Source organism: Aotus nancymaae, unplaced genomic scaffold, assembly GCF_030222135.1.
Source record: "Aotus nancymaae isolate 86718 unplaced genomic scaffold, 86718_ANA_hifiasm-v0.15.2.pri h1tg000040l, whole genome shotgun sequence".
Taxonomy (NCBI): domain Eukaryota; kingdom Metazoa; phylum Chordata; class Mammalia; order Primates; family Aotidae; genus Aotus; species Aotus nancymaae.
The window spans coordinates 117,420,091-117,428,580 of record NW_026988454.1 but is presented as its reverse complement, the minus strand read 5'-3'; positions in this window follow the sequence as shown (position 1 = coordinate 117,428,580).

Genomic DNA, 8,490 nt, shown 5'->3' with positions numbered 1-8,490 from the left:
AGAGTCAGCCTTGGGGCAACTTCCCATGGAATGACAGTATAGGGATAACAGATAGGCTTCCAGGACACTCAAGCATCCCACTCAGGCACCAACAGGGCGTGTCCTCTGGGTGGTCTTGGCCTGAAAAGTAAAGGTGAGTGCAGATGCCAGGATGCCTGATAGGACATTCGGAGTGTCCCAAGAGACTGATGGCTGCTTGCGTTGCAGAGGAATATTTCCCTTCACAACCAGGTATGTGTCCATGGCGAGTGGGCCCTCTGCAGTCCATTTAGAAAGTTACTCATAGGGTCGTCTTTGTCCTCTTCTCATTCCTTGTGTCCTGATAACTCTCCACAACCCCAGTTACTCTTTTGAAATGTTTCTTGGATCTCTCCTGGTCTTTTTCTTCATCTGCAACATGAGGATAATGATGATAACACCTTTGCAGGTGCTTAGCACAACCCATAAATGGCTGAGCTGAGCTTCAGTCCATGCTTTGGGCCTCCAGACGGTGCTACTTCCAGGACCAGGCTTGTCTCCTCAAAAAGACAGTTGTTCCTTGAGGACAGGGACTGTGTCTGCCATGTCCCCTGTAGCCCCTGGCACAGCCTGCCATTGGAAACAGTCAACCCACCAGGATTTCCATCGTGTCTGTTCATGGTGGCTTCAACCTCTCTCACCTGGCATAGAAACCCTGGGGTCTACCTGCTTCTTCTCCCAACAGGACTGCTGGGCAGAGGAAGCCCCTCTTAGTTGGAGATAGCCAGGCTGAGTCCCCTCCTGTGCTCGGGTGTGGGGTCTCATTGACATGTCCACAACCGTGGCTTCCAGGAGCTGCTCTGTGGATGGTGCCTGTGCATCCCAGCCTCTTCTCAGCCTTTCTCACCCCTCCTCCTCTTCCTCTTTGATAGTCTGAGTCCCAGGATCCACATGTGGTTCATTTTGTTATTTTTCAAAAAAAATTCCTGGCCTAAGGATTTCAGCTTCCAGGAAGGCTCTCCCGGCAGCGTGTGGGAGTCTGAAGCTGCCCCGTGGGGCCTGCCTGTGGTTAGGCTGTCTGCTCTCTCCAGTCCTGGACACTATTTGTCTTTGACTCACCTATTCTTCCACTATGAGTTATTCTTGCCTTGACCAGCCAGACCACATGGGGAGAAGTCTTGGAGAAGCTCGCAGCTTCAAGTTAGCTAGAAGGATACCTCAAGAGGACCTTAGGTGTGACCTTGGCCAAGATCCCCTCAATACCAGGCCTGTTCCTGCACCTGCCCAAATGCAAAGGTTGAGCTGGGTCTGAGCTTCCACACTGATTTGTAACCCATTTCACCTTCTGATAAATATAAAAATTCCACAACTCCTTCTTCTTCCACCAAAGATAATCTAAACAACTCCAATGAAGAATTACGATTATTTACATACCTGACCTCATTTTTCCTTTTTTTTTTTTTTTTTTTAAAAGACAGGGTCTCACTCTGTTGCCCAGGCTGGAGTGCAGTGACATGATCTTGGCTCATTGCAACCTCTGCCTCCCAGGCTCAAGCAATCCTCCCACATTAGCCTCCTGAGTAACTGGGACTACAAGATTATGCCACCACACCCGGCTAATTTTTGTATTTTTTGGGGGTAGAGACAGGGTTTCACCATGTTGTCCAGACTTGAACTCCTGGGCTTAAGCGATCTGCCTGACTCAGCCTCTCAAAGTGCCGGGATTATGGGCATGAGCCATTGCTCCCGGCCTACCTGGCCTCATTTAGCCCTATAGACAGAGTCTAGGGACATGCCCCCTAGCCAATAAGATTTTGTAGAGCTGTCCTTTCTGTCTCTTAATTTATAAAACCAATAGGGACCATTTCATTTTCCAAAAGGAGGTAATATTAGAATGTTTAACAAGTGCTAGTGGAAGGGACAGGTGCTCTTCCCTCACTCACCCTGTGCCCTCCTCTTCCTAGAGAAATACACATAAGGAGGCCAGAGGAATGGAGGAGGCCCTGGGCGATGTGACTCACGTAGAGAAGAGCCCAGAGCCTTATGATCCCAGGAGGTGTGCTGGGCGCAGCCAGCTTTGCCAGGGAAAGGCCTGGCCCTCTCAAAAGAGGTCTGCTCACAGAATCTGAGGCCTACACACCTCCTCTCCCCATTCCTTCCTTCCGCCCTGCTCCGCAGCAGGCCCCGAAGGAGCAGAGGGAGCCTGAGACTCCTCATGGGAGGTCAAGAAAAGGAAGAGGCTGGACTGTGGGGGAAGAAGGGAAGAGCCAAAGGCACCGTGAAGCCAAAGAGGGAGAGAGAGCGTCTGCCACACTCCTGTGGACTCTGTCCAGGACAGATGCTAAGACACAACTTTGAAGTGAAAAGTGGTGCATTTGGATTAAGACTCCCTGGATAAGACTGACTGACTAACCATAGCAAAGCTGATACACCCCTTGTAATGTCATAGCCTGTGATTACATGCTTTTCACACCATGTTTTATTCCTCACCCCAAACACTGGGGATTTCAACATGCCTGTTCCTCCCTCCCCCAAAATCACACAAAGTCCAGCAACTCTGACAGTCTTTGTTCTATGATCCTTGAGAGAGTCCTGTGTTCCCAGTGTCAACTGTTCAACCACATCACGGCCTTGATTTCCCCAGAATTGTACAGATGAGAAGCACCTGAAATTGTACATCTACATCCTGCTGCCTGCATCCCTCATCCTTGAAGCTCTCCCTTCCCCATCATTGGCAGCGGCCTTCCGAGGAACCCCAGCTCCATGGCTCCCAGGCTCTGAGTGGGCTTGTTGCTGGAGAAATTGCTAATCCTGTGTGTGATGGTGAATTTTATGTGACAGTTTTCCTGGGTGTCTGTGAGGGCATATCTACATGAGATTATCTTTTGAATCAGTAGACTGAGTAAAGCAGATGACCCTGCCTAATGTCTGTGGGCCTCATCCAATCAGCTAAAGACCTGAGGAGAACAAAAAGGCTGAGTGAGAAGGAACTCCTCCTGCCTGACAGCTTTGAGCTGGGAATTCAGTCTCTTTTGGCCTTTGGACTCAAACTGAAACATCAACTCTTCTCGAGTCCCAAGCCTGCTGGCTTTTGCACTGGAACTTACACCATCAGCTCTCCTGGGTCTCCAGCTGACTCACTGTAGATCTTGGGATTTAGCCTCCATAATCGTAGGAGCAATTCCTTATAATCTCTCTCTCTCTCTCCACCCTGCTCCTCTACACACACACATATACACACTGTTGGTTCTGTTACTTTGGAAACTCCTGACTGATATACCATGATTCTCACAACTTGAGTTACACCCTGCCTGGACCCCACTCACGCACATTCCTTTTCTCTGCACCTTTACCACAAGTCACACAGCCTCTGTTATTCCTGCTTCCCACTGGCCACAGCCTTCTACAGAGGCCAGCGAAAATTAAAAGACTCCCACTCACAATCTGCCTCCAGGTTTGAGTCCATGCTCCACAAATGAACGTTCCACCCTCCCAATCCAGAGCCTTCCCACTGATGAAAATGAAAATCTCAAAGGAGGTAAGTATTTGAGCAACAAAATAAATAGCGCAGTATTGGATTATAAGCCAAAGTGTAATATAAATATCCCCAAGTCCATCCTGATACAAATACATGACCGAATAAACACATAGCTGGGGAGAAGAGACCCATCTTCTGCAGAGGAATTCTGAATGCTGTGTAGATATTTCCTCCATGAGGACCAGGAGCTTCATCTTCCCCATCCTTGAGTGTGGATTGCACATAGCCACTCACTTCCAAAGAATAGAGTGTGGTGGGGGTTGGGGTGGGAGGAGTCACTTTACAGTAGAGAAATTACAAATCACCTGGCAAACACTACCTTGGCCGGGTGATCAAGTGACATCAGTAGTGATAAATCCTGTTCACAGCATGTACTCCCTGGTATGGCGCAAAGAGAAGGGTGCTTCACTTCTGTGGTTTCCGCCTAAACCCATGACTCTAGTCTAATCGAGAGAATACGTCACACCCGAATTGAGGGGCATTTTGGAAAACACCTGGCCAGTACTCTTCAAAAGTGTCAAGGTAATGAAAAACAAAGAAAGATCTCAGTCTCACTATCAGCTGAGAAGAGCTCAGGGAGACAGGATGAGTAAAGGTAACGTGATATTCTGGATGGGATCCTGGAACAGAAAAAGGATATTAATTTTTAAAAAATCGAGTGAAATCCAAAAGGAGTCTGGGGTTTAGTTAATAGTCATGACCCGTGTTTCTTTGTTTTGACAATTGGACCACGGAAATGTAAGATGATGACACCAGGGGAAACAAACTGGGTGACAGGCGGACAGGAACACTCTGCACATCTTTGCAGACTTTTGGTGAATCTAAAATTGTCCCAAAATAAAGAGCTCGTCTTAAAAGATGAGGTAGGCTAAATGAGAGTATTTATTTCTTTTGTGTGCATGTGTTATTACACAATGAACATATAAATACAGTCCCATTGTGCAGGATTCAGGCAAACAGAAGTTTACAGAACAAAATCCGGAAGTCTCCATCTCTCCTCTACCCCTGCCCTCCAATTACCTCGTAAGAGCTAATAATGTTCATTACGGCTCAAACCGGGAAGCTGCTTACTATGTGCCAGGTTTTGCTAGAAATATTTTGCCAAAACTGAGTGATTGGACTTAATCTCTTCATAACAACCTATTGGGATAGACACTGCTAGACTCATTTGACAGATGGAGAAACTGATGTACGTGGAGATGACGGATACTGGCCAGTGTAGGCAATAGGTGGCAGAGCTGGGATAAGGAGCCCAGGGCAGGCCAGGCACAGTAATCCCAGCACTGTGGGAGGCCGAGGCGGGTGGATCACTTCAGGTCAGGAGTTTGAGACCAGCGTGGCCAACATGGTGAAATCCCATCTCTACCAAAAAATACAAAAATTAGCAGGGTGTGGTGGCATGTGCCTATAATCTCAACTACTTAGGAAGCTGAGGCAGGAGAATTGCTTGAACCTGGGAGGCGGAGGTTGCAGTGAGCCAAGATGGCACCACGGCACTCCAGCCTGGGGAACAGAGCAAGCAAGACTCGGTGTCTAAGAAAAAGAAAAAAAAAAGCCCAGGTGAGTGAGTACCAGTAATCATGTTTTAACCACCAAGAGAGGAGGCACCGCTTCCACTGTTTGATGAGCACAATCCTTGTACACACACACACACACACTTTTTTTTTGTTTACTTTAGGTGCATACTATATCTGGTATTTCTCCCCATGTTATCCCTCCCCACCCTCCCCACCCCCTACTGTCCCTCCCCTAGCTCCCCACCAACTGCCCCCAGTGTGTGATGCTCCTCTCCCTGAGTCCATGTGTTCTCATTGTTCAACATCCACCTATGAGTGAGAACATGCGGTGTTTGGTTTTCTATTCTTGGGTCAGTTTGCTGAGAATGATGGTTTCCAGATTCATCCAAGTCCCTACAAAGGACACGAACTCATCGTTTTTATGGCTATGTAGTATTCCATGGTGTATATGTACCACATTTTCTTAGTCCAGTCTATCATTGATGGGCATTTGGGTTGGTTCCAGGTCTTTGCTATTGTACACAGGGCTGCAATGAGCATACGTGTGCATGTATCTTTATAGTAGAACGATTTATAGTTCTTTGGGTATATACCCAGTAATGGGATTGCTGGGTCAAATGGAATTTCTATTTCTAGATCCTTGGGAAATCGCCACACTGTCTTCCACAATGGTTGGACTAATTTACGCTCCCATCAACTGTGTAAGAAACACACACACGTTTTATTGGGACTAACATCCATGTTACTGTGCAACTTACTTTTTATTCTTAACACATCTCAATGCACCTTTCATGTCGGTATCCAGGGACTCTCACCATTTTTCTGAATTGTTCTATGCCAGTACATCTCAGCCAGGGGTGTTTTTGACCCCAGGGAACATCTGACAAAGTCTGGAGACATTTTTGTTTGTCACAGATGGGGCAGGGGATGCACCTGGTGGGTAGAGGCCAGGGGTGCTGCTAAACATCCCACAACGCACGAGACAGCCCCCAACAAAGAATGATCTGATTCAAAATGTCAACAGTGCCACGTGGTGTCCTTAGGCAAAACTAGAAGATTCCTAAGCTCCTTCTAGTTCTCACACGCCACAAGGATGTGTCAGGCAGGGCCTTTCCTTCTCCCTCCAGCTCTCTATGCTCAGTCCGCCCCTCATCCCTTCCTGCCGTGCACTCACCTCCTCAACTCTCCTCCCAGAACACTTTTGTGTCTGGAAGCCACACTTCGCAGCATCTCTTGTTATAGCTCTTCCTTCACCTTGTAGATGCCACATTGCTCTTCAGTGTATTGTCCCTGGAGAGCAATAATGATATTCACGTCTACAACATCGTCAGGGCCCAGCATCCTGTGCTTGGTGGGTGAATCAGAAATTACATCGCCCTCATTCAGAAAGAAGTCTAACCATTCAAGATGATATTTTTACCCCAGGGCCTCTTAGCTCTGGTTGCACAGTAGAATCACCTGGGGAACTCTAAGTGAAGACAAATGTCCCAGCCCCTTCCCAGACACCCACTGAATCACAACCTCTTGGGTAAATTCTGCACATCAACAGTTTTTTAAAAGTTCCCTTGCTGATTCCAATGTGCAGCGGGGGAAGAGAACCACCGCGCTAGTCAGTTACCACTGCAGAGTTATCACAAACATCTGAACCGAATTCTCACAGTTCTTGAGATAGTGCCTGGTGATAAATTCCTGTCAAAGGACGGGGTCACATCTAATTTCTGTTCTCTAATCCAGGGCTTCGCACACTATAGCGGGTTCATGAATCACCTGGGCTCGTGATAAAATGCAGATTTGGATTCAGAACGTCTGAAGTGGGGCCGGGGGTGCCGCAATCCTAACAAGCGTCCTGGGCTGCTGCTACTGATCCAGAGACTGCCTTGTGAGCAGCAAGGCTTGGATGTTGCCTCAGGGTGTAGGGGCCTTCAGGCTCTTTCCCAAACTCAGGCTCCGAAATGTTTGCTTGTTCCTTCCCCTTGTTTCACACGGGGTCATCCTCTTGGGAAACAGCTCCAGTGCAGGTGAGCTGAAACAAAAGCTCTGAAGAGAAATGGCAAGTGTTTACTGGGAGTTAGGAAACAAACAAGGAATGAAGCAGAGGAATGCGACCCCTCCTAAAGCTTAAAAACAAAACATAAGACCCCAGAACTTCAGGGCGCCTTCCAGTTTTAACAGGCTTGGTTTGATGTCCATTAGAATGTCAGCTACGATCCATCAAGGGCGCAATTTCCTCCCACAGACCTGGGACCTCATTTTTGCTGCTCCAGCCACACTCTGTTCTCCATCAGTGGGATTTACGCATATGGAACCGAGTGTGGAATTGGGCCCATTACATTTAACTTCCTATATCTGACATATTTAATACCTACTTTTCAAATAAATGAAATCCCTGTTTAGTGCCGGCCTGGAAAGGTGCAGTTGGTTAAGGAATTTTTCACGGGCCTGCGCAAGGCGACCCTGTCAAACCCGGCAGCCTCTTGAAGAGGGTGCAGTGACCGGGGTCTCTCAGAAATGGAGGGGACAAGGTTATAGAATAATGGAACAGCTGTTATAATAAATGGGCAAATGCATTTTTTTTAAAAAAGTCTTACTAAAAGAAGAGCTGCTTTGTGTGCAGAATTATAATCACTCACACATAGAAATATGTGTGTCTCAGAATTGGGGAAAGAGACGCTCTCAGAGGCATCAGTTCTAAGAACCTACTTTCATTATGGGCCATTCCAGAGGGATGCGTGTGTCTTGAGTGTGTAAAGTATAATAGCAAAGTTACAACTTGGCCTGGCTTCGACGTAACCTCCAAATCCCCTCAAACAGCAGCATAGGGGGCTGGGGCTTGGAAGCGGGCAGCCAAGGCTTGTGGGCAATACCTACTCTTACTCCACGCTTACCAACCAGCTACCTGGTGGGACATGTCGAAGTGAACATGCCACAGGGCATCTGAGCTGGGCCAGAGCTGGAACTCCAGAAACTGGAGCTTCTGGGGTGAAGTGTGGGGCAACCCCACACTCTATCTGCTACCCTAAGGATCCATTTGCAAGAGTTTCTATGCAGAGGGTCTCTTGGTTTGGGACTGATGGAGAAGTGGTATGTGTGTGAGTCAAAGTTCCTAAGGAAGAGAGAAAAATCAAGACAATGGAGGGGATAGTGTGTTTCCTGGTCTCAATGGAGAAACAGAGAGTTCTTCTCACCACTGCTCTCTGAGCTTCCAGGACCCAAGTGCTGCTGCTTTGCAACCCAATGACAGGGGGCAGCAATGGGGGCCAGCCACTGTCCCTTCTCATTCACAAAATCCAGACTCTCTGGCTTGTGGCTGTCCTCAGTTTTAGAGTATGTGTCACTGGGTTTTGGTGTCACTGGACTTTGAGTCCTGCAACTAGCTGAGTGGAGATGAGGTGCAGGTGGGGTGGGGTGGGGGCTGTGTGTGTAGAATTCTTTATAGGATTCCCCTTTGACTACTCATCTCAGCCCTGCACCCTCCAG